The 26,981-nt window shown below is 48.2% G+C and overlaps 1 long non-coding RNA gene across 2 annotated transcripts; it reads right to left on the reverse strand.

The window, feature by feature from the left end:
• Positions 1-1,055: 1,055 nt before the first annotated feature.
• On the reverse strand, positions 1,056-26,981 carry LOC121675974. Of its 2 annotated transcripts, none has more exons than XR_006020304.1 (4): positions 26,824-26,981; positions 3,229-3,380; positions 1,504-1,910; positions 1,056-1,152 (listed from the first exon to the last, which is right to left on the reverse strand). It is a non-coding gene; the product is annotated as an uncharacterized LOC121675974 (long non-coding RNA). The 2 variants fall into 2 exon arrangements; XR_006020305.1 differs by lacking the exon at positions 26,824-26,981 and adding an exon at positions 6,764-7,693.

A 26,981-nucleotide genomic window follows, 5' to 3' on the forward strand; every position in this document is an offset into this window, starting at 1 on the left:
TCCTTTGCCTGCCCTTCCAGCAGCAGACAGACAGAGCCCCAGGAAGCAGGGCATCCTACAGAGCCCAGGCCTCCCTAGCTCTGCTTGAACCCCTCTTCAGCACCAGAAAGTACCCCCTGCCACAGAACATGCAGCCAGGGGTTCAAGGGCTTACAGGAGTTCACACTCCTTTCTCCTTGGTCTGGGCACTGTCTCTTCCTGCTGTAGGGACTAGTGGAAAATGCTCACTGCAACCTCTGCACATCATTCAGGCCCCTCTTGGTGTTCACTTTCGTGTGCAGCATCATATGAGGGAAGCTGCCCTTCATCTTGGAGGTGGGGCTGCCAGAAATCCATGGTCAGGCCCACCCCCATCTTTCACACCTCATTGCTGATGAAACTGGGCTTTGGGAATCCTGGTGGGACCAGCTGGCATCCTCAGCCTGGTTTGCTCTGCACTGCCTCAGGAAGTCGCCCTTCTCTGACCTGTGCCACCCCATGCTCCTGAGAGGTACCCACGGATGGAGTGGGGCCAGCAAAAGCAAGGCAGCCTGTTTAGGGCTAAGGGTGGCTCCCAGCTGTGCAGTGGCTGTTGCCAATGGCCTCCCTCCTCCCTCACCTCCCAGCTTCCTCAGGTTACCCTGGCAAAATTTCTTCAGGTGCACCAATCTACAGCCCATGGCTAGCCTAGGTACCTATTGAGAGCTGCTTAGAGCCCACCACTGCCCATGTTAGACAGATCCCAAAAAGCTCTTACAGGGAAGCTTTAGTGGCTGTGGCATGGTGGGAGCAAAAGGCACCCTCCTGCCTGTGCGACAGGGAGAGGACACAGTCTGCTGGGAGATTTGTCCAAAGCCATGGCCCAGCAGTGGTCCCACATTTTTGGGCATCCTGCACTCCACAGCCTCTCCTTTTGCTGGCAGTCACTGCTTCCCAAGCCACCTTTGCTGCCTGGCTGTGCAGCCGCTGCTACCAGTGCCAGGCAAAGGGTGTAATCAATGGTAAGCAGGCTGCATTTTAATTACCCTTTATATAATGCAAACGTGACTGCATTAATAATCCTCGCAAGCCATGCGACTGTCTTACACAACCTTTAATTACTTGGGGAGCTCAGCATTTTCCATTGTCGTACAATTTGCTTTATCTTCTATTATCTCACCGGGCTGCCAGGCCCTGCAATACAAAGAGAAACACTTTCTGCAACTTCATCCAAGCCAGGCATCTCAAAGCTTTGTACCTGCTCCAAGACAATCATGTTTCCTCCCCTTTATTTCCTCAGAGCAGAAAGACAGAACATCACCCAAACACATTGTTATTAGTAAGTGCATATGCACAGGGTGGCCTCCCCTCCAAAAAATCCCCACCTTTGTGGTGAGAGGGTTATTTCCACACAGCTATCTGTATTAAAACAATAAAAGATAAGAGTAATGAGTGCTTGACACATTGCATGGGGCCAGACACAGCAGAGTGCTTAAGAAAGGGAATAAAGCTCTTAAGCACATTTTCCCATTGACTGGAGCTTACCTTTTATTAAGCACTGAACACAAGTGTGGGGGTGTTAGTAGAAATGGGAATTAGGTTCTGACGTGACATCCTGGATCAACCAGATTTTTCCAGTGGCTTCAGCAGCAGTAGGAAAAATATTACTCATCAACCTGTACCAGAAGCTGTCCTCCTTCATGGGAATCGGCATGCTATAAAGCCCTTTGGGGGACAAGTACCAGAGTTCCCATGTCCTCTTGCCCTTCATACCACCAATAGCACTCAGGTGCCTCTCAAGTGTCTTTGTTCTCCAGGCCCTTGAGGGTAAGACTTGCTCCATTTCATTCCCCTGTCCCCAGTGCAAAGTCACGATGGGCGACTCCGTGTCATCCTTTGCAAGTTGTGTCAACACACTGGAGTTCCCTGGAGTCTGCTGTAAGCTGACAGGTCTGCTGAGATATTGGGTATAATAAAACAATAAAGAACATTTAAAATAACCTAATAATAAAATAAGGCATCGTGTTTTTGCAAAGCATTCAAGTGGTCATCAAAACCCAATGGATTGTATTTATTTTGCAGATTCAGTGTTGAGAAGAATAAACAGGAAAAAATAATAAATAGATGTTCCTTTCTTGCAAGGGGGTTCCCCTCAGTGCTGCCCAAGCCATTGCTCAGCCTTCTGCTGTGGATGTGGACTGAGATCCATAAGGAGACCTCAAGCAAAACTGCCTGGAAGAGTATCCAGATTCTTGGATGCACATACAAAGGGACTTCCTTGAATTTCTTTCCTTAGAAATCTCCTGCAACTGCTTTTTCACACATCTACAAGTGCCATTAAAAAAATGTCCCAGCTGGCAAAATGGTTAGAGAACAATTAAAATTCTGAGTCTGATACTGGTTTGCACTGGCACCAGATTTAATCAACATCATGCTGAAGTGTATCTGCAGAATTGCAACCAGAAAAGAGGCTATAAATGAATAAATATTAAGGGAAGCAAAATTCAGTATTTAAAGCATTTGTGGATGTTTCCCAACACCCCACCCCCGAAGCTTTTATGTACAATTAGTTCTCCTAAGGTCCCTATTGGGGATAATTTCATTAAATAATAGCTCAATGCTGAGTTACAGAGTGAAGTCTATAAAATATTATAAGGCATGTTAAATTATGTGTGAAGCTGAACTAGGTCAGTTAGGGAATAGGGATTTCTATTGTCTGGAGGGTCACACATCTGTCTCCAAGGGCCATGACAACAAGCACAGGTATGCAGGAGCTACCCCACTGGCTCAGGCTGTTGGTCCTTATCCTGCTCTACCTTGGCCTGGCAATTGGCACAGGCAGATGTTTCACTGCACAACCCCTCCTGAACAACCTTCCCAAGGCAGAACTTCTCTGAAGCCCCCATGAGTTAAGGCTACCAGAGGGTTCAAGGCCTTAAAACTCTCTGAAAGGTCTTAAATTTTTTTAAAATATACTTATTCCTGCAGATATCTTTTGTTATTTGTGCACGTTTGTCCTTGCTTGGCCTCACTTTTGTTTTATGGCTGTGACTTCCATATAGATTGGGTAGAGAAAAAAATAAATTTTCCTTAAATGAGTTCTGAAATTGTGCCTTTTGTGTTCCTTTTAGTGTTCAAGAGTTCAGTGCAACAAAGGAAGGAGAGGAAAGCAGGGAAGGAGATACAGGGAAATTGCAGAGGAACAGCAAGTGATGTTCTAGCACAAAGCATTAACCAGGTCCTAAAAATACATTCAGAAGAATTTTTAACCTGGAACTAAGAGACAGCATCCATGTCCTGGTGTCCACGGCTTCAAAAACAGCTGGAGAAGGTGCTGATAGGAAGGTACCTGGAGAACCATCCTCTTAGACAGCGGATTCAATTACAGTGCATGAACACATAACTCCAGGCAGTAAAAGGCTCTGTCAGAAAAAGGGAGAACCAAAAATAAAAGCTGTAGACCAAAACTGGAGAAGTAAGAAATGCATCAGAAACACAAGCCTGAGAGTTGGAAACAAGCACCAAAGGAAACAGCAGAGTCCCCATCTTTTGAGATGGTCAAAGCCAGCTTGGATAGCTCTGTGGAAGATATGTTTTAGCCAAAAAACAAGCTCACAGGCTCAGGGCATGAGGGATGAGGTGTGGTTGGATGGCCTTAAGCACAGGGAAGGTGAGACTGACAGTGTCCTGTCGCCTGGTGCTCTGTGGCACTATATGGCAGGCTGCAGTACAAATCACTTCCCAAAAAACCTTCTTTTCCTAAAGACTGCAGTGCTGTGGAAGCCACCAAACCACAGCTTTTAAAAGAGGACTGATTTCGTGGATAACTAGGTTGAAAGGATACAAAAACACCTCCAGAAATACATCACATCATGGGGTAAGAAGGTCATCCCCATCACTCACAAGGAGACAAGGGCTGGGGACAGCCAAGCTGATGGCTGCTCTTCATCCCTTCAGGCAGGAGAGGAAAGCAGAAGGTTTTCAAAAGGGGGTTCTTTGCTGTGAAGCCTCAACAGAGCTGGTGGTTAGTTGCAGGGATGAAGGGCTGGGCCGGGAGCACTGCCCTGGCCAGTCACACATTTCTTTTTCCTTGGCACACTCAGCTGCAGCATCATAGCACCACTCAGCTGATCCCAGGGAGACTTCATCAGTTTCACCACAATCCCCTGGCTTTAGGAGGAGCTTGGCTAGATTGGTACTCTACAAACATCAATTATCAGCAGCATCAATTAACACTGTTAATCTCAAATTATAGTTAATACCTGTCTGTGGTCAGAACCTTGTTTATAGTTACATTTGCAAAGAAAAACACAGGGAGCCTTATCCACCTCCTGGCACAGCCTTGCTCAGAAGACTCCAACAGGGATGCCACAGCAGCTCTTGTTGGCCCCAAGCCACCACGGTGGTCAGACTTACCTCTGTGCCACTGCTGGGGTGGCACAAGCACTGCCCTGAGCTGCTGCCTCAAACTGGGGGAGCAGCACCACACAGAAATCAGTTAGATGCAAAATACTGTTCTCATTCAAGGATGCAGAGAAGGAAACCCACTGCACAGCCCTCACCCCTGGCATTAGCAAGGAAGTCCAGATCTAGTGAGCTCTGCCTTCTCCTTGAAGTAGCTTTAGGCATGGAAATGGTTTCCTGCTACCATTAGCTTTTCCTGATACAGTAATTAATGTGCCTTCCTGCAGAAGGAATACCGATTGAGAGGTAAAGCCATTGCCTGGAGAGAGCTGGCCTTCCAAGGAAGTGCTAATTAGTCCTTATTTCGAGAAACCTGGTTAAAGCAAGTGAGCAGGTGTTGCTAGAAATTGGAAATAATCTGTACAAACATGTCCTTTCCTATGTGACAGCAGGGCTAATTACACCTCCTTGGGTCACCGCTCCATTTTACCTAATATCTCTTTGTCAAAAGTGTCTTCCTGCTGCCTGGCACTGGCTGCCAGAACAAACACTTTAGCACTTGGTGTCAGGGGTGAATCAACTCCTTCTCCCATCATGGCTTGAGAGGAAAGATGTTGCTACCAATCTCACTTGCTCCAAGGACAGGGTAAACCTCTCCCATCTCCTTTCAGGCATGCGAAGCACTGTGAAGTGCACCCTGCCCTGTGCCTCGCTGTCCCATTGCCAGCCAGGTTCAGGGTCATCTTCCTGGGTGTCAGCATGGGAAGGGCTTAGGGATGGTTATGTGCTCCATCCCACTGCCCTGGCGTGCGATCAAAGCTTCACAACCTCCTGGGAAACTGGAATGTTCCCTGGGGGAAGGTGGTGATTGACGTGCGGAGAAGGGATGATGCCATGGCAGCAGCAGAAGCAATCACGAAGCCCATTATTGTTTATATAAGATGTTATGTGTGCAGACTGTCTCAGACACAATGGTCTCAGTCTCAGGCTGGGGGGAGGTGTCCATGCAGATCTGCAAAGCTGGATCTGAGGAAAATGGGAAGCGATCACTCGGCACAAGCCAGCACAGGAGGAAAGCAGCCGGCTGTGGGTTGATTTCAACAAGAAGAATTTCCTAAGCACCCTCCCAAAGCAGAGGTGTCTCTGCGTTGTTTAGCAAGTGTCACGCAATCTTAGCTCTTGGTTTGCACCACATCCATAGGAGGAGATGGGCCAAGCACTGTCTGCATGGCCACAGAGACATCTGTGTGTCACTGTGTAACCTGGGACATCCTCATGGCCCCCTGGGCCTTGCTTTGCTTGGATGCATGGATGTGTTGGTAATGCCTGGGAAGTGAGAACTGTTGGAGGGAAGGAACACAAACACTGTGGCTACATTTGGGAGCAAAAGCCCGTTTGTAGGGTGCCTGCTGAGGCAGTGAGGTGTGTGCCCTTCCCGCAGGCAGAGGATGCTGGTACCCCCAGCAGAAGCTCTGCCATGGCCACAGGCCTCCCGCCTTTTGTACCAGGATGAGGATGCACCTGCAGCCCAGGATTGCCTCCTGCCATGAGACACCCTGGCCTTTCCACCTGGTATATACAGGATAATAAATGAGGACAGGTGCAGTACTGAGGCTGTGATAAATGTCAGTGCAGACAGAATATGCTCCTGACAGCTGGCCATGGGATGTTTCAGCCCAAATGTGAAACACAAGCCCAGGCAGACCTGGTGCCCAACAAGTCCAAGGAATGGGGGCAAATCCTCAGTATATTGCAGGATAATGTGAGTTTTGCCTCTGTCGCAGCCGCAGGCGCAGTGCAGGCTGAGCAGGGCAGAGCCCTCAGTAAAACACCACACACATCAGCCAGCTCAGGCAGCTTGTACACAAAGCCCTTTCTCTACAGGCAGAACCTGTTCGGCATCCACTGCTGAGCCACCTTAGCAGCAGCAGCAGCAGCAGCAGCACTTTCCCCAGCCCTGGGCACTTACAGCCAGGGCTGCAGCTGGTCTGAATGAATGGGAGCTGAGCCTGGGGCATGGTGGCACAGCCCTGGTGGGACCAGCAGTGGGATAGCCCCTTTCCAACCCCAGCAGAAGGGGTGTGAGGGGTGTGCTCCTCAGCAGTGCAGCTGCCCCTGCAGTTGCTCCCAGCACTCCTTGTCCCAGCAGCTGAGCATGGCCCAGCTGGACATGGGGGAAGGAGAGGACAGACCCCTTTTGTAAAGTTGATTCCAGACATACTGCCCTACACGTGCACCCTGAAAAGAGGAGCTGTTAAGGCTCAACTAATCAGAGCTGGGATCACACTGGGGATGAAGTGGCAAATTCAAGGTGGGAGCTGGTATTTAAGACACAGGAGTCAATTGCATTCCTATGGAAATGCTTGTTTGGGTCCTATTTTCCTCCCCTGCCCACTGTTACCTGATTCAGAGGCCCAGGAAGAACGTGCATTATTGCTTGCAGAAGAAGACAGCCAGAACTGATCAGGGCGGTGTCCTTCTCCACCCACAGGAGAACCCACTTTCATGCTCAGTTTTTCCTAAAGCCACTGCTGCCTCTTGGAGCTATAAACTTGCTTATCAGAGGGACTGACATGGCCCTGAAATGATACGATCTGATTACTTGTTCTGTTAACATGCATAAGGCAGAGCGATGGCGATGATCCCATCCCTGAGATGAGGAGAAGAGATACAGAAGTAAAGTATTTCCCCACTGAACTCTTAGTCAGAGCAGGAACTAATGCTCCACTGCTCCATTGTCTCCCTTTTCAATCAGGGATGTCCCTGTACTTGATTCCACAGAGGTGGGATGCAAGTGTCTTAGCAGAAACAGAAATATCTCCTTCTCTCAGCTGGCTTGTTGTGCCCTGGAGAAATGTCCTTCCCTCAGTCTCAGCAGGTCGAGTTAGTTTGATCTTTTCCTGTGGAACACACTTCCTTAGTCCAATGTTTACCTTTCCCATAACATCACTACCATGCTGACTCATGGCAAATTAAAGTTCAAGTATTATGCAGGAGGCTTAGAAATGTCCTCCCTGAGACCTGGGAGCTGGCTCCAGTCTGAAGATGGCTGCAGTTCAGGCCTCTTCCAGCCATGATGCTGACTGTAAAAATAAATCCTGTTGGTTAAAATAAGAGCATACCTTGGATACCCCTTCAGGTTTCTGAGACACCTAGGTCAAAGCTGGTAAAGCTGGGTGTGGGATCATTTTGTTTGAGTGGAAGCTCAGATTCATCATTCAGATGACATCTGATGATGGGATTTTAAGCAAGTACACACATTTCATAGGGCTTCTAATAGGCTGCCTCTACTGACAGCTTAAAAGCTGCCAGTAAACTTTAAAGTCCAGCACAAGGAGTGGTCACCATACATGACTCACTCCGGCCCCAAAGCCCTACTTTATCCACAGGTGATGTACCAGCTCTTGCAGTGATGGAGAAATGCTGCTGCCCAGGGTGACTCTCAGAGCATCCTGCCTTTGTAATGTGGGACAGGGATGGGGAATATAGAACTGAATTAACTCACCTTAAGAGATGATGGGCACAGTATGGACTCAGCAAACTCTGGTTTCATGCAAATCCATGGCTGTAGCTGCTGCTGGTGTGTGTGTGCATGATGGTGGGAGAAGCTTTCTGCTTACCAGCTCCTCCTGCCCCTTAATCCTGCAGCATCTCCTGCTTGCTGCATGGCTGTGGGATTTGCTGGCCCTCAGAGAAGAGTTGGTGTCCAGACTGGACTGGATTTGGGATTGATAAAGGAGAAGATCAAGGAGCAAATCCACTACCTATTGCAACTTCAGAGGCAGATAAAATAAAAGCACACTCTCCCTTCCTCCAACAAGGAGTCAGCTGAAAATTGTGCTTTTCTCCTGCAAACAAAACCTCTTTCCTCTGCCATCTCGATGCTGCTTCAGTTTGCAAAGAAAGGCTGCTAATGTGCTCACCCATTGACAGAGCAGACTTGAAGAATAGTTTATGGCACCTACTGTACTCTCTACTCAGAGATGTAAAACAATTTCCACTGTAGCTGCTGAGCAGGGCTTGGCTAGTACAGCCATGTCCAGAAATATCCAGCAAGAAAAAAAAAAGACACTATTAAAAACACTCACACACAAGCCAGGAAACATCTTATTATAGATCTTGGTTTGAAGAAGGGAAATTAAAAACCCATACCCACACTCAGCATATGCCCAGCTATATTTGTCTGATCCATTTATTATCTTAGCCAATGCAATTTCAGTGTTGCACTACTCCAGCCTTTCACGCTAAAAAAAACAACAACAGCCCAGTGCACAAGATGCCATCGCTGCTTTACAGCTGTGGCCTATCCTGTTTCTCTGAACATTTGCTGATCCGGCATCAGCACAATACGGAGGGAAGAGGAGGGTGGGGGTTCAGATCTGCCTGGAAGACGTGGATCACAGCAAAGCAAAGCTCTTCCTGTATTTATAGACGTGCTCCGTCAGAAGCGCAGCAATTTGTTTGTGCGCTGATCTCTAACATTGTGGTGGAGAAGGCATCACTTTGACTGGGATCCTTCACTAATGATGTACCTCATGCATGCATTTTCCAGGCTGTGGAATTGCAAATCCAAGCTCTGGCAAGGCCACGGCATGCATACAGAGTTAAATATGCAATGGAAAACATTACAGCTCGGTTAGTTATTGCTCCCATAGTGCAAAGACTGGAAATCGATGCTGCAAGTACTTTATGAAGCAGTAGGAAGCTCTTGGCGCTGGATTAAAGCAGTGTGCATGCTCATGGGTAAGAGTGGAAGAAACACAGCCATGCTGTAGGCTGAGGTTCTCCAAAGCCACCTGCGGGTGTAGCCATGCCAAAATCACTGGCGAGCCCGCTGCCTCCATGGGAGAGGTGCCACGGGATGCTCCATAGCATTCCAGTGCAATGGTGCTGTACCCGTGCCCCTAAGGCAGGTTTGCACCAGCTCCTCTTGCACAGAACGGACACCAAAATATCACAAATTCAACGTGAGCTCAAGTGGTCTGTTGGCTGAAAGAACCAAAATAGTTTGGGTAGCTACTTCTGAGTCCTTGATGCAGCAAACTTATACGGGGCTCTGCAACACTCGCTTTTATTAATAGCCTGGATGTCCTGAGCATTTTTCTTTTTCAGTTCTCATGAGTTATTTTCACTGTACAGCCTCCCATGATCACTCAGTTTTGGGAGCTGATTGGACCAACTCGTGGGACAAATCCCCACAGATGAAAAAAACCCAAACCAACGCACACCCAGAGAACCAAGAGTGTTTCTATAAAAAGTTAGGAACATGTGCGTGGTATTGTGGGTACAAACAAGACTCGGCACGTATCTCTCTGCCTTTCCTCTGCTGAAAAAGACTCATTTGGGTACGTGGGGCTTTATGTAAAGGAGATGCTGGCCATGCATCATGTGCCACTCTTGGTGGTACCTGTCCCCTGAGTAGCCCATCCTGTGCAAGCACTCAAGGCATTACCCGACAAGGGTAAGGGAATTACATTTCCCTGCTAGCTCTCCAGTTTGTAAAGCAGTGCTAGGGATCAGATCTGCCTGTGACTTGCTTTTGCATGAAAACCTGCCCTCTTTTAGTACTTTGAACATCCTAGGAAAGACTATTGTGCAGGGGCAGAAAGTCCTCACAGACACAATGAGTGCCGGAAGGGTGGGGAAAAGCCTTTGGGGCAAATGCTTCACTTAATTCCCACAGCCTGTCTAGGCAGAGATGTCAGGTTGTACAGCCACAGCAGTGATGTGGAACACCCACAGCAACATCTTGGTCCTGTAGAAATCAATAGCAAAACCCTCCTGAATCCTGGACTGATGCCAGGCCATGAGAAGAGCAAATTGTGCAGAAAAAGCCAGAGTTAGAGAAAAGCTACCAGGAGAAAAGGAATCAGTGCTCTGCAGGAGCTTCCAAAGGCCTTTAGGGTTTGTTTCCTCCAACAATGAGGTATCAAGGGAGCTTGCAGGATGGATTTAAGCCACTACGGTGGGACTTGGACAAACCAGGATCTCCATGAAGATCCAGCGCAGACTATTGGGGGCACAGCAAAACATGCGCTCAGATCTCTGGGGATATTAACTCCTTAACTCACTGTGCAGGTAGTACTGCACGACCACAATGACTGCAGACCATTTTCCCCTCCCACATTCAGGTCCTGTTCTGGATTATGATCACTCACTGAATGAGAACTCTGGATTTTATTTTACGCCCCTCTGTGTGCCTTTTTATTGTGCCATAGCCAGGCTCTGCTCTGAAGACACTTCTATTCATATTTTCAGGAGTTTTGTTTGATCTTTGTCTGTATATTAACAGGATGAGCACTAACAGCACAGGAGGACATTCTTCTTGCCTCCAACTCAGGTATTTGGACAGACTTGCCAGCTGCCAAAGTCTAACACAGTCCCTGGCTTGGACTTGCTTAAAGCATATAAAATCTTCTGGGAATTTCTCAGTAAAATCCATTTGAGCATATGCAAATTACTTTCCTGCCCTCCAAGGTTTGACACAGCATAACCTAGAGGTACCGGGCTGGCAAACAGACTGGGTCCCAACATATTTTATAATTCCCAGCAGTATGAGTATTAGAGCTACTCTAGAAAAAGCTGGCCAGAATTTTAACTGGGGAAAAACACTGCATTTTCACCCCCTCTATTTTTGGAAATGTCTGAACATCTCTAAATAAAAGAATAAAAAAATTAGCTGGAGGTAGAATCTGCCAAGGTGAGATATATCAGGCTGAGGCTGAAGCAAATGGGAAGCACGTGATGGTCGCTGCATGGATCACAGCTCAGCTCTGCTGTACCGGAGATAAGGACCCCATGCCAGCACCTCCAAAGCTGCAGTGGATCCTGCCATCACAGCTGAGACACGGGGAAGGGCCCTCCACATTTCAGCATTGAGCCCGTGGGCAAGTAGTACACCTGGTGTGATGTAGTCAGGAAAAGTAGTGCAGAAAGCAGATCTGTCTGCTGCCCAAGCTGCCAGACTGTGCTTTCCCCCCAACAGATACACCCACAGACCATCTCTGCATCCTACATGTGATGTATGTTCCTCTGGGAGAATGACAGAGGGACCTGACCTACAGCAACGCCCAAAGCTGATGCTGTTGAAAAGACAGGGAGTTGGAAGATATTTTCTCCACAGCCACTGACAATATGGATATTTTAGCACCACCCCTGCACATAGCTAAGATAAAAATAACATTTCTATAAATGCACCACTATATTCTGACGTCGCACAAGACTCCCAGTAAAATCACTCGAAAACAACTTACTATTTATCTCAATAAAGCAAGCTGGTCTCTAGTTTTTCCTTGTCTCTTCTCGCTAAGAAAAAGCCCCTGGAGGATGACTATTTTGATAAATTGCATAACAAATTACGTTTCAGGGCTGTACATCTCCATCGCAGAGCATGGATGCAGTGTAAGGCCACCTGTTTACATGAGCTATTTTGGGACACGGTGGACAGCCCTGGCTTTCTCAGAATCCATCAGCAGTCAGTGTTTGTTCCCAAGCATGCACACATACACCCATCACTGCACGCCTCTCATTGACCCCGTGTTCCCACATATTCCCCCCAAACATTCCCCTTCACACCAGCGGATAACCAGGAAGATGTTCCACTTGAGAAGGTCTGATAGCAAAAGGAAAGAATTCAACTCCTCCCCATGGTGGGCTTCCAGCTTTGATCTCCTGGATAGCCACTGCATCTGGTGACCATCTGTGGTTAAAAATGGCTTCCCAGGAAGAAATGCTCAGGCTCAGCACGGGGAGGTCAGTTATTTTTAACCGAAACCCATTCCACCTTGGTGCCTCAGGAAAACAAGCACGTTCAGCAGAGCTGGTCCTTCAGAGCCAGCGAGTGCTATCGCCACGTAATGTTGCTTTTGGCAAACAAACCAGTATCACCTACTTGCCCGGGCTCATCCACTTACAGCATGGCTGCCAAGGGAAAACAGGATGAAGAAAGGATGACACATTACTAATCTCTAACCATGCATGTTCAAAGTGCAAATGGAAAGAATGAGCACCCTTGACACCACACTCCCCTTGTTTATCACCGGAATAACTGGAGCCCTGGATGTGACTGGGCAACTTTCCCCTGAGCATGAGTATGCCTCTGTCCTAAGGAGAGGGTCAAAGGGTGAACTGTGACTCCAGACCTCTTCAGCTACAGAGCTTCTGAGCTGGAATCTCACTTCTGAGAAGTCAGTCATGCAGTGGCAGGGATACAGGGACACTAAAACTGGGCCATGTCAGACCAACAGCTCCCACTGCAAGGCAACAGAGAGCAAGGGCTCAGTGTCTGGCCTGCCTACTGTTCAAGAAAATCTAACAAAGCAAAACCAGGAACCCATAGAATCAAAACACTTGCCTCCTCCTCTCTTCATCCTGTCCATTTGTCATGGGCAAATGGGAAAAAAGGGGAAGAATGGCCCCATCTGCATCTCTCTGTCCTGGTCAACACCCCACCTCATCCTTGGGACCATGCAGCTGGGACATTGCTTTGCATTTTGCCATCACACGCCTTGTGCAGTGTAAACTCTGCAAATCTTGACTTTGCAGTGCCGGGATGTGCGTCTGCGCTGAGTCAGGGCTGCGCTCTGACTGACAGCCCCCTGCTCCAGGAGCCTCCCAGGGCTTCGGTGGGGGAAGTTCTGGAAGCAAGGATGTTATGTAAGTGGATAGCTATTTTTGTCTGAAGTTTGGTTCTGTACTCTGCAAGACTAAAAATACCCGCACACAAAGCTAAAGAACGTGTTTCTCCATGCCCCTGCTCCCGTCATCCTCTTCCTGGTGGTGGCACCTGGTATTATGTGCATTGCAAAGAGCAAGGCTTCTCCTTTGTCACCTGCCTCCTCCCCCTCTGCCTTCGTCATCCCCTGAGCCCACAGTCCAGCACTCCAGACTCCACAAGGACTTCCACCATAAGGATATGTGAGCAGAAAATAAGACTGCCTTAAGGTGCCCACAGGCAACTGCTGTAGCTCTGAGGCCACATGCATCTGGGGCAGCCCTCACCTGCCAGCTGCAAAGTCCTTTTAGCAAAGCAATCACATTATTACCCCCAAATTATGAGGAAGAAGGGTGTCCCGGCAGGCAGGTGAGGGCAGCACAAGAGGCTGTGAGCTCCTGGGAGAGGAAAGGCAGCTATGTGACTGACAGCTGCTTCGTTTTAGCAGAAGCCAGTGCGAGAAGGAAGCAAGTCCCCCACACGTCCATACTCCAGTCTCAGAGCAGCACATACAGATGACCTGGTAATGCTGCACCATGACTTCTCTTCTCTGCCCAAAACTTTCTGAATGATCTTGGGTGAGTGTCTTAGGGACAGATCCACAGAGGTCCGCAGGAAGGCCTTTGGGAGATGGCCCAACAGCAAAAGTCTGCTTGTCTTGGCTCCTCCCCCTGTAAGATTCAGATATCAGCATAGCCCCACTTCACCCAGTATCAAAATCATACTTTTCTTGCTGGCCAGGAAGTGGTCAAGGGCCTGGGAGCAGAAGCCAAACTGAATAAGGTGTAGCTCAGACACAAACTAAGCCTTTTATTCTGCTCCATGAAACTTCTTTAACTGAATAAATCACACCTGCCACAATTTTGATGCTTTGAAAAAAACCCCACTGAACTTCTAGGAGATTGTCTACTGTTAGTTGAAGACTTCAGACAGTCAAATGATACTTGCTAATTCTGGTACTATCCCTGGGCCCAGACATCTGTCCCTGCTGGCAGGTCTAATGAGGACTTTGGTATGCTCAAGAAACAGTTATTCATCATCAGATCTCTTTGCCCCTTATGTAAATGCTCTGCTTCATGTCAGAAGAAAGGGGAGGAAAAAAAAGTCTATAAATAAAAAGTCAGCAGCTATTTTTGGAAAAGAATTTTCTTCCTGGTGTATGTGTCTGCGTGTGTGTAAACAATTGTCTTCTGCATTTTTGTCAGCTTATCTTGTATCTTAAACAAATACCAAAGGGCATTTTCTTTAGATTTTATTTTATTTTTATCTCTTTTTTTTATGGCCTGGGTGTCTTTATCAGTCTCTCTGAAGGACTCCTTCTGGGGTCACGTTCTCCAAGCACCACCACATGTCCACGTGGTGCCCACTGTGGTAACTGAGATGCAACTGATGCTCAAGGCAAAGTCTGGCCCTTGGAGTGCCCTTGGCAGGGCTTGTGAAGACATCATTACCTACAGCTTTCTACCTGTATATTTATACCTGCTTACTGCAGATATAATTTCACCCACCACCGTGCTGAGGGGGTGCACCTGAGACTGGTTTTTGGCTGCAGGGAAGTGCTCCCTGCACCAGCCCCCTGCCCATCAGCGTCCTCTGAAGCACAGCACTGCCACTGCCTCTTTCCAGAACGAATAGGTGGGGAGAGACATCGCTTAGGTGCCCCCAGAGCAAGCTGGAATAGCCTGCCCTGAGCTTGCAGGAGAGGGCTGGGCTGAAGGGATTTCAAAGGAAATGAGGTGGCTGCCATTTCAGATGGATGGGTACTTTGGGGAGGGGAGCAGGCAGGATATACATAAAATGAAAAGCAACTTTAGGAGAAGAAACGAGCTGCTAATGGCAATGGAAAAGCTCTCCACAAGACACAGCAGCCTTATGCGTGCTGATAAGAGATAGGGTTGAGTGGAACATCACATTCCTGGACCATTCATAGCTCTCCTTCCTATGAAAGCAACAAGCTCTGGGGCTGATAACAAAGGAATGTCAATGCAGAGCTGAAAAAAACCCCGCCAACCCTCATGTGTGCTGCTTTAAATATTCCCAGGTACTCGGGACAGAAAGAACAAAATTACTCAAATGCTGGAGTTGCCAAGACAATAGCAAGCACATTAAGGGGTTAAAAAAAGTGATTGTCCTTGTCCCCAACCTCTTGCTGCCAGCATCAGGGACACAAGTTTGTATAGACCTCAGATCCAACACACACGTGATGCCACTTCCTGCAAAGAATCATCAAATAAATAATAACTTCTAAACTATTTAGCTGAATTCCCATCCTGTTGAAGTCAGAGTTCTGTCACTGCACTAAGAAGGGCCAGAAATGAAGTGGTTATATGTGGCAGAGGGGACACTTCAGTCCAACCCAACCTCCCAATCAAACTCAGTACCCGATGAGAGCCTGTCAGCGCATCCTTCTTGCGGTGCAAGAACTCAGTGTTTCCTTGATCCAGTTACCCAAAGACTCTTGAAGGTCTTATGCCAGCATGGAGAATATGTTGAGTACTGTCACCCACAGGTCCTGACTCCCTTGCTCTCAGAGTTTCATAGATTCTTTCAAAGGCCAAAAAAAAAACCAAAACAGAGAACAGGACTGAAGATACTTGGTTTTTCTCCCTTGTCTACTTTTATGCTTTGAGCTATCATGGGAAGGTTTTCAGGGTGGGTTCCTGTGTGTCCAGGCTCCTAGCCCAACACATCCATGCCCTGATCTTGGGAGGCAAATGCCCATGCTACAAGTGCAGTAACACAGGGGCCACATGTTCTGCCTATCTCTGAAAAAAATCAGGCCAGTGAAATCTCAGTTTTATCAGTTATAAACTGTGATTCCCAAAACCTCTTCCCCAGATCCTGAATACAGTCCTTTGCCTGAATTTGGCTTTCCTTGCTCAACACCACCTACCACACTGGGAAGTGGGAAAAGGACCACAGCTTTTTGATCTTTATGGTGGCAGAAAACGTTCCAGAGAGCCCACTGCCACTTGGCTCCTCTGGTTAACCCCCTGTTGCCAGGGCCACAGGATGCTTTTAGCTGGGCTCCTTCACCACACCATGCAGCAAACTCAGGGCTGCTTCCACCCAGAGCTGGCTTTGGAAACGAGTGCCTGTGCTCACTCTGCTGCAGGCACCAAGCTCTCCGTGCACCAGCTTGGTGGGAAAGTAGGTATCAGAAATCAAACAAACAACTCCTCCCCCAATTTCCAGGGCTGCACTGTGAGTGCACATTCACACGACCTGGGCAAACCCAGAACTGAGGTGTCTCGACTTCTGTGGGGGTTAGGGCCAAAGGCTGGACTCAGCTCACACACTGAAGTCAGTGTGGTTTTGTGGGTGCAAGCTAGACTGGAACTTCAGTCTGGTGGTTTGAGGAGGATGGCACAACTTAGCTTTGATTTGAAAAGGAAAGAGAAACAAAGTAAAAGGTGCCATTCCTCTGCAGATCTCAAAGTCTCTACTATTCTGCTGCAGTGGGCTGCTTTCCCCAGTTGACAGGGCACTAGAGATTGTTTCCACCAGTTAGCTGCTCTCGTGGGGCATGAGAACTTCCTATCCTGTTGGATAGTTGGTTCATCTCTCTTTGCTAGGATTCCCTCTCCCCACAAAGGTCTTCCATAAGGATGAAGCCAAAGCTTTAGACTTTGTGTGATATCAAACCAGCTTTTCTGTACTCACTCATCTTGCAACCACAGTTTGGATCTCTGCTCTGAGTTCTGTCTGGGTAGGGACTTCCTACTCCTGTTTACTCATCTGAAGCATCTCCACGCAGCTGAGTGTTGCAGCCACCCACTCAGCCTTACAGAACAAGCATATTTCATCCCAGTTTCAACGGTGTTTTCTGGATTTCCTTTGCTGCTAAAGGCAAAACAAGTTCCATCTCACCCAAGCAGAATTACTGCAATGTGGAGAAGAAAAATAAGGGAGGCAGAGAGGACCTTCAAGCAGGAGGAAGGTTTCCAGCAAGGAAGCATAGCAATGATGATGTAGTGCAGCACCCAGCCAAACACTGCCTGCTCCCCACAGCTGCCCCAGGACCCACTCTGTGGCTTCAGCTAGAGCCACCCCAAACTGTTGTGATGGTTTCACCCCACCATCGTTTATCCACACTCTGCCACCAGATAAGATGACAGGTATCTCTCACCACCTTGATTTTCTCCTGTTCATTAACTGCATCATTTCTTTTCAGTCACTGCCTGAAGTCTTAGTAGGTTCTCGAGGGAGCACTGGGGAGGCAGGAGGGTCTGGCAGGTTGGGCAGACTCTGCCCAATGCCTTGCCACTCATTGTTGCCTTGGTGTCACTAGTGGCAGAAAATGTGAAACCTACATTTGCCCTAATGCTTTCCCAGGCAGTGCAATCCCTTCTAATTTTGGTTTTGCTGTTCCTGGCTCACACCCCTGCAGGGGTCTTGCAGCAGTGCCAGCATATCCATATGGCAGTGTCACATTTTAGCCTGCCAGTGGTGCCCACTTTGTATTTCTCTGTGCCAGTGAAGGGTCTTCAACAAAAGCCATGCTTGTCACCCATGGCCAACAGTCAGTATCACCCAGGAGCTGCCCCATCACCAGCTGGGACCATCCAGGTGCTGAGACTACTGTTGGGAAAGCCAAGCCAAGAAGTGACTGAACAACCGTGTCCCACACACAGTGTGGAAATGATGCCTCGAGTAATCCTGGGAGTGAACAATCCCAAACAGTTCTTCTCCTGCCTGACTCCACAGAGAGCGAGGAGGATTGAGTTCCCCCAACACCTTTTCCAGCAGCAACATCTTTACTTTAGCTGGATTCAAGGAGGCCAGTTAGACCACGGAGTGGGATGAGACCAAGTCTCCACCACACAATTTCATGCCTCAAAGTAGCCTTCAAATACGAACTCAGACGTTTTGTCCCCAGGCCAGAAGGACATCAGATGCCAATATCTTCAGATTCCATGATAAAATCCTTTCCCATCTGGCCTCCTCTTCTGTGGGCTTCAGAGAAGGACTGAAATAATTTGATGGTTTTCTGAAGTTTCCTGGTTGCAGTTCTCCTGGTAATGATAATAGTTCAGTGGCCTCGTTCACACTGCCCAGGGGTACAAATACACCTTGAGCAGCTCTCCCAAGGAATTTCTTTAATGAATGGTAGTTGTTGTGTTTTCTTCTGTTGCAGCTTCAGGTGACATCTGAATTAGCAACTAAAAATTAAGAATTCAAGAGGATTTCTAGTATCTGGGGTGCCACTTACACTAGGGACACAGCTGAGCTGGCTGACTGGCAGGTGAATTATTGCAGAATTAATTTTAGTGTCCCATCTCTGTCCTGTGCTGTGACAGCAACCTTTTAGAAGGTGGAGTCAAGCTTTGACATATGAAATCCATCTCCAGAGAGCCCTCAAAGGACAATGAAAAGCTTGCTCCAAAAATATCCTTCATGATCTTTAGGAACACGAGGAAATTCAATTTTCCAAAGGTGGGGTGTTTTGTTGGTTTTTTTTGTTTTGTTGTTTTTGGGGTTTTTTTTCTGTCATAAGGTACAATACAGAAAAGCAAGGGAATATTTCAGAGCCTCACTTCCTGTTACTCATATACTGCAAACTGTCCAGCACAAAGGGCTGAATATTCCCAAAACCTAAATGAAAAAATTCTTCCATGATTCCATATTTGTCCTTTGTTTGTTTTATCTGAATCTACTTTCTCCTCAGACAAAGAGACTCCTTCATACCTGCACACATCCACACTGCAGCCTATCTAGGTACCATTTAGACCAACATGTTTTACTTCCAGCTCAGCAGAAAACACAGCTACAGAGGCAGGATTTTCTCCAGATGTGCTGACATGACCAGGACAGGGGGTGCAGGGAATTGCTGCAGTCCAAATTGCCATAAGCACCACTGCAGTGCCAAGCCTGAGCCTCACCCCAGGCTACCATCAGGGATCCCTAATCAGCCTAGTTCACGGCTAAATGAGTTCCTTCTCTTTGCAGATATTTCTGGGCAGTGATTGTTGCCTATTCAGGTAAAGGTTTCCAATGAATTCTTTTAAGGCCACTCCTTTTCCTTACTTAATCCCTGGTTTTCCTTCTTCAGAAGTAAAAACTCTCAGGGGGCACAAAAGCATTGGGACATTTCCCTTTTCCAGTGCTCACGAGCACTCGGAGGCAGAAAACACTGCCCGGCAGCGTCTCTGCAGAGCCCTGATCCCTCTTCTCCCAGCATCCCCAACCCCGCAGCCATCCCGCGCCCGGAGGAGAAGGCAGCTGGCTGAGCTGCCACTTCCCTCTCTCCCAGCCCAAGTGACCTTAGTGTGAAGAAATGTTTTCCTGGTATTCAACCTACATTTCCCCTCGCCCAGTTTATCCCATTGTTTCTACTTAACCCTTCCTCAACAGCCTCATCACCCTGAGAAGCTCTGACTGTGTGTAGCTGCCATGCACATTTCTGACATGATTTGGGGTAAAGTAAGTCAGGTTAGCAACATACATGGTGCCCCAACAGACAGGCGTGTGTTCCTATGCCTTTCACATGTCCCTTATTTCAGGTCTTGAATTACCCTGTGACTTTCTGTTGGAAATAATCAACAAGAAATGTAACATCAGTGGATCAAACCTATGGAGGTGAGCCCCTTGCCCACAAGGAACGAAATCCTCATCCCCTTGGAGCTTTCTGCAGGATTTCTTTCTGCTTGGTTTGTTTGCCCCACAGCTGCTCCTTCTCACATGCAATATTCCCCACTGGAGGTGTACATGAAAGGAATCAAGACACCAGCACAGCCTCTGCATTGGACACAGAGAGTTCAGAAAGGGACAGTGGATGCAGAAGGGTTGTGTTTGGAGCTGGCAGTTCCAAGGTGGATCCCTGCAAACCCTTCTGGGAACAGAGGTTATTGCTGCTGGTGTGGGGCAGTCTGAAGCCAGCTGGGACACAAAAAGCATGGTTGTAACTCTTTAAAGAGACATAAATAACCCTTTAAAGACATAATTTATCTGGAGGGTATTAACAGAGAAGGTATTGGGATATTACAAAGCACCTTTGTGCTGTGTCTGACTACTGCTACCCACAAAAGCAAAACCTGTTACTAGCAGATTTCCTGGAAATCACTGAGCTTTTTCATGTTTTCTGTGAATTTCCATTACTCCCTCCAAATACAAAACGTTTCTTTAAAAATACCTGAGATTAACAGAGAAACATTACAGAATGTTTCTTTAAGAGTTTAAGAATCACTTAAAGTCCCTCTGCCTTGTGATCTTCTTTAACCCTTTAATGCTTGTCACACTCTCCAGAGTGCATTTCATGTCGGTACCCTTAACAAGGGCACGTGAGATAGTACCTTTATCCTGCCAGATCTCCCCCAGGCTTCCTTCCCAACCATTTACTGCCTTTCAGCCATTCAGTTATGTCCCAGGAGCTATCTCCTTGGTCCCAACACTTCTCTTTACCACTGAATCAACCACAAGCAGAGCATTTCTTCAGCAAAACATGGTCCAAATTGGGCCTGTGCAAAGTTTTTACCTTTGTACAAGCCTGGGGATTCATTAGCAGATTTTCAGGACTTGAGGATGCTCAAAGCACTGTTGAAGGGTTAACGCTGAGACTGTTTTCAGACAGTGAAAGGTCTGGCTACAACTTCCCTTTGTTTCCCTGTTCCTTCTCCCTTTCCCACCTTCCCTCCTGCTGCTTCTTTTATGGGTATGTCTTTACTGTGCCTCAAAAAAAAAAAATTGCCCCTTGACGGCCTTGTTTTCCCTTGACTGCTTGGGGCTATCAGAGGTCCAGTCAGAGGGCGGCTTTTGTAATAAGGAAAGCTTCTTCCAGGCAGAGGAAGACACTGCCTGGGGCTTCTATATCCACAGCCTTTCTATTTCTGGCTCTCCCTTTTCACAGGGCTTTGTTTGCTAAATGCTGCTCTCCCCCAGGGGACATTAGTGAGCATACTTACCTCAGAAACAGAACAAACAGAAAAGCCCCCAACGACTCCGGCGCAGCCCACCCCAAAGAAAAGGGGCTTTGCATCTTACCTCTCTGCCTTTTCCACTTTCAGCAGGCTAATTAATAGGAATGCCTTAGCAGCTTAAATCCTGCTCTATGGATTTCAATTTGCCTCTTGAGGTGGAAAGTAAAAAGTAATCCTATTTTCAATATAGACAGGGGTAGGCTGTGCAGAGCCCAAAGCAGTCCGAGAAAGGTCACTGCAATAATGAGATGCACAGGCTCAGAGAGCCCCAAGGAGCTCGGGGGAGCTGGCATCAGATGTTAAGGCAAACCTAAGGGCCCCAACCCTTCCTCTGATCGCTCATAGAAGGATTTCAGCCCATGACATCGGCTCACAGCCCTCCCAACCCCAGCATCAGAGATGTGACTGCTGCCTGCACCCACAGGCTAGGTTGGGCATCCCTTCCCTTCCCTCCTGCCTTATCCTGTGCAGCACAGCCGGGTATTGGCACCACCAGCAGCACACACACACGGAATTCAGTGACCTGAATTCCTCAAGCCCTTTACCATCCCGGTGTGTTCCAGGCCCTTCAGCTCAGTCAGAGCATTGCCAGGGTGCCCTGCTCAGCAGCTGCCAGCCCCATTATCTCACCCTGGCTACAGCCGTGCTTTGCATGGGTTTAGTGGCTTTGCCATCTCTCATCTTCCCAGTTCAGCAAGTTTCTGAATGCCAGGCTTTCCCCATGCCTGTCTCACACATAGTACAAGCATCCTGAAGGCACCACCAGTTCAATTTTACAGTACATTGTAGCATGGTGATCTGTTCTAAAAGCAGGGGAGTTTAGCTAGAGCAGGATCAAGCATCCAGCTCAACACCAGATTTTGAGGCAATGCTTGAAGTTCCTTGTCACAGTGCCTAAAACACATAGGATGGGTAAAGCATTGCAGTCTCTCAAGATCTGCACAGGAAAATGCAGATCTGGATCTAACTGCTCTTCTTCCTGAACCTTTTTCCTAAAAGTTTTCATCAGTCTTCCTGCAAAAGCTCTGTTTAGTCCAGTCTCATCAGTGAAGCACACAGTTAGCTGCTCTCCCATCTTCTGAGGGTCCCAAAGCTCCCTCCTGGAGGTTTTCCATCAGTGGCTGTTTTGAACATTTTTTTCTGATGTCTCTTGAAACAAGCCAGTGTTCAAGCACGGCCTGTCTGACACCTATCCCGAGGTCAAGCCAATAATTGCACTCCTTGCCCAGAGCCGCTGAGGCAGTCACAGTTTGCACCAACCTTTTAGCATTTCCACTGCCTCCAGCTGAGTGCAGCCTGACTTGGGAAGTTTTCACTTTGTCACTGTTGACGCCTGCAAAGTCACCAAAAGCATATGCCACCTCCCCAGCCCTCTCCTGAATAGCAAATGCTTTTGACACTTCTCCCTTCCTGAATTTCATACAACTGGTCCCTCAGCCAGAAATTCTCTAACCTTGAATGCAAATTTCTCCAGGGTCTGACAGCAACATTTTGATAAGGTATTGATAACAAGTGTGTAATGGTTTGCATCTACACGTGAGACCACCCTGTTCCCAGGAGGGCACGGTCAGGGAGTTGGTTGTAGTCTTGGATGGTTCTCCAGGCTCACAGCTACCACCACCAAGGATTGATCTGCCCATGGGAAGGTACTCTCATTCACTTCTTGTCTTGCCAGTCCAGCCAGTTACTGCTTTTTGATATCCAGCCCATCTCTTCAGTTCTTTTGAGTTGAGCACTCACATTTTCTCACCTGGCACCAAGCAGATGAGAAAACACTTGTGTGCCCAAGTCACAAGTGCACACCTCTATCAGCTGGTCTAATTGCAGCCTGGTAATTTCCAATGGGGCAACAACAGTCTTGCCAAAACCAGCTCTTGGTTCCCTAAGCACTTGCTGCAGCAGGAATAAAGCTTCTCAGAGAGGAACCAAGTCCTTTTAACTTGACGGGAACCACTGAGCAGCTCTGCCAGAGCAACAATATTCCCCCACTGCTGGCCTGGATGAACACTGTGAACCCAGAGGTGAAGGACTTTCATAGCCCATTACCCAGCCTCCTGAGCCATGCAGTTCCCAGCTGCCACACAGAAGTTCAGTCCCTGCTCTTTTTCTCCTTCAATCTCAGCTTGCAAACAGAGTGTGAAAACACATTTCCTCATCTTTGAGTGTTTTTTTTTTTTTATTTCCTTCTCAGCATATCTGCTCCTAGCCCATCACCTTGAGGTGCAGGGAAGAAGACAGTCAGCATTTCAGGAGAGGTCATGTTTAACCTTGTGCATGACAGAAGCTGGAAACATGCATTATCAGTAGCACTAGGGCATGAAGCTGAGAATAAGTAGTGTTGTAACTTGGATACTTCAGACACAGCCACGGGAAGATGCAGTGATGTGTTCTTTTATCTCAGCCTAACTCCCAGAGGGTCGCTATCATATGAACTGCTTGCTAAAAACCAGATACACCTTCAGCCTCACACAAGTTGCAAGTTCAAACCCTTCTCCCCCAGTTAAAATAATGATTAGAGATGGTTACTGGAAATGTCAGAAAGCCTGGATCCTGTCTTGAAACTGCAAGCTTGGTGACCCTCCTGACTACCTACACGTGCAAGGGAAGCCTGGCAGGTCCTGCGTGCCAAGGCAGAAAATCATAAAATGATTTAGGTTAGAAAAGGCCTTTAAGATGATCCAGCCCAACCATTAAACCAGCACTGCCAAGTCCACCACTAAGCCATGTCCCTAGGTGCCACATCTACGTATCTTTTAAATGCCCCCTGGGAGGGTGACTGACCACTTTCCTGGGCAGCCTGTACAGGGCTTGACAATCCTTTTGGTAAAGAAATTTTCCCTAATATCCAATCTGAACCTCCTCTGGTGCAACTGGAGACCATTTCCTCCTGTCCTATTGCCGGTTACCTGGACACACTCCAGCACCTCAGTGTCTTTCTTGGGAGTGAGGGGCCCAAAAACTGAACAGAGGATTTGAGGAGTGGCCTTACATCCTTCCCCTACCAGCAGCACAGCGGCATCTTATGGGTGTTTCCACCAACAGATATCAGCACAATTTGCAGATGAAAGTAGCACGTTGTCATCACTACTGCACTTTCTGGAGAGTGGCAAGGCTGAGGTTAAAGAATAGCAATGAAAATGAGACAGAAGTACATAAGATGGTCAGGAAAGTGACCCAAAGTTTTGTCTGCTGTTACCAACTCAGGTCAGGATGTCCCCATTGTCAGTGAAAGCCCCTAGAAATGGGTCTTCAAAGGGCTGCCTAAAAGTGTCCAAGATGCCAGGCTGGTGCTTACCAAAGCTACTTTCTTCCTCCATGTGAAATTTCCCATTTTTACTTACATTTAGCTGCTCAGGACAAACTCCAGGAAATACCAGCTAAAACTGTGCTAAAACATGTCAATAGCACAAAGGGAGGAACACGTTTGCCTGTCCCCAGCTCTCTGAACTCTTTTCCTAACCTGGCAAAGACTAAAGCAATTCAGACAGTGATGGAGAGACTCCATTTGGGTGGAGGCAAGACCTGCCATGCTGTCAGGTCGGATATGACTACAACTCCATAGTCCATTCACGGACCCAGAGCCTGGATGTGCATCAGTCTTCAGGGAAACTTTGAGGTTTGATGGGTCCCTGAGCTAGGAAGTCAACCTATGTCTTCCAGGAAAGCATCGTTGTGTCTCTCTTCCCCCAGAGGGGACACTCATCCGTGCACACTGGAACACCTCTCTTGCAATTGTCTTTTCTAAGCATCTCTATCGAGCCCCTTCCCAGCCCAAACACTTTCTGATAAAGTCAACACCAAAGATTTAGCTCTGGCCACAGCACGGTTCCTGCCTTTATACCAGAGGCCAGTGCTGCAGGTAATACCTCACTTCCAGCACCAAGAGATTTATTACAGCACAAAGATTGGGAGATGGCACTTGCTGCAAAGAGCTCAGTCTAACAGGTAGAGATCCATGATCCTCATTCAGACAGGAAGCCAGCCAAAGCCTGGGGGACAGCAGGATTTTCCTGGGAAGGCTATGGCTCTCCTCAGTACCATGTGATACCCTGCTGCACCACCTCGCTTCTGTGCCTGCTCAGCACCACTGACCCACACAGTGTTGTCTCTGCACCAGTGAGCAGCACGTGCCTGGCGCAAATTAATCTTCTGATGTCCAAAATCCAGCACTGTCACATGACTCCTGGACTGCAGGAGGAGGAGCAGCAGGTCTCAGTGACTGGAGCCTCATTTAAATGCTGCATGCCCACTCTCAGGAGCTGAAAACACACCAAATATGAAGGACGAGCAGAGGGAGCAAGGGGATTACTCGGGAAGCTCAGGGCAGCTAAAGCAAGCAGGTGTTAAAGTTTTGCTTTGGTAGAGGTCCTGCAATCTGGCTGACACATCCAAACTCTCCACCTGGTGTGCATCCTCACTTGGATCAACACCCCTACAGGGTACTTCCTAATGGTCTGTTGATTTCAACAGATGTCCCAGTAAATGTGTTAGAGAGGGAACAACACCCCAGCAGCAGCTGCAAGTTCATGTGCTAATGCCCCCCTGTCTGGTGCAAAAAGGAAAATGAGTTTGGAGAGGGTAAGTTCTTAACAGGTGAAGGGGATATTTGCAATTCTGGCAACAAGCAGCCTACCTCAGAGCAGGGGCAACGGGGGCAGGCACAGCACAGCCTCCCCTGTGATCTGACCTCAAAACCAGGGTCACCTCCTTGTTCACCTTCCCAAGGCTCCTGCCACCCTCCTGACATATCTCCATCCTTGGAGAAAACATCACTTGCCAGGCCCAGCCCTGCCAGGGCAAGGCACATCCCAAAATCCACCTGCCAGCTCCAGGTAGGGGACGACCTCCTGGTGACCATGGTCCTGTCAAAGCACCAGGCCTGGGGAACACAGTGTGGGGCAAAGCAGCTCGGCCACACGAGGAGGAGTGTGGCAGGCAGCATTCCCTGGAGCAGCCTCTGCCGAGCAGCAGAGCGAGGACTGCATTTCTATTCTGGGGCTGTCTGCGCTTCCCGTTCGGTGCGACAGCCTCAAAGGGGGGTTAGCATTTATAAGGCTCCAGTCACATCATCCCTTTGTTCCCATGAAGTCAAGAGGCTGCTGGGGAGAGAGGAAGAGAGAGCAAAGCACCTCAGCAGGCTGCCCCAGCTGTGGCTCCCTGCCAGCAGTGGCACTTTGCAGGGAGGCAAAGCAAACAGCACAGTGATGTCGGTGATTGCCCACCTCCTGCCACGGAGCAACACAGAGAGGGCAGTCAGATGCTGGGAGCACAGCTTTTCCCTCCCCAGGTGTCCTCTGATAGTGGAAAAGGCAAAAAGGACAGGGGAATATTTTTTCCCTCTGGCAATCTATAAGATTGCATCTATAAACACACTCCAAAGTCCTTGTAGACCAAATGACAGGAGCTTTAAAGGCTTTTGAGTGATGTCAGCTTCTCAGCTGCTCCAAAGCCATTCCTCCTCCAGAGCCATTCTGTTTTCTGATGCACACAGATCAATGTCATGCCACAAAGAGGCCCAGTGCCTTCTGCATGGGCAAGGAAAGGAGCCTCCTACAAAGGGAGGGGACGCCAGCAGGGCCCCAGGAAGAGGCAGCAGACCCCGTCAGCCCACCCTACCCAGGCCACACACAGCAGGGGGGGATAGACAGCAGAGCAGAATCAGGACAGAGAAGAAAACAAGAGTCTCACAGAGGGAATTTGGGGAGTAAAGGGGAATACAAAACAGGAGGGTGATGCAGATGTGGCAAATGGAAACTAGAAATAGGTCCTGTGCACACAAGAGCCCTTGGTAAGAAGCAGCACAGCATGAATAAAAGCTGTGTTGGAGCTTACCTCAGAGTGCTGCTCTTCAGTGATGCACAGCACCTCTACTAAATACAGAGGAAACCATTTTGCTCTTGACAGGAGGAAGGGGCAGAGACAAAAGAAAGATAAAAAAAGAAAAGATCCTGCAGCAGTACTAAGCCACAGCTGAAGACAAAGGCCTTTGA

This window comes from Corvus kubaryi, unplaced genomic scaffold (genome assembly GCF_017639235.1).
Source record: "Corvus kubaryi isolate FWS band 111438036 unplaced genomic scaffold, C.kubaryi_AGA036_p1.0 76, whole genome shotgun sequence".
Classification (NCBI taxonomy): Eukaryota; Metazoa; Chordata; class Aves; order Passeriformes; family Corvidae; genus Corvus; species Corvus kubaryi.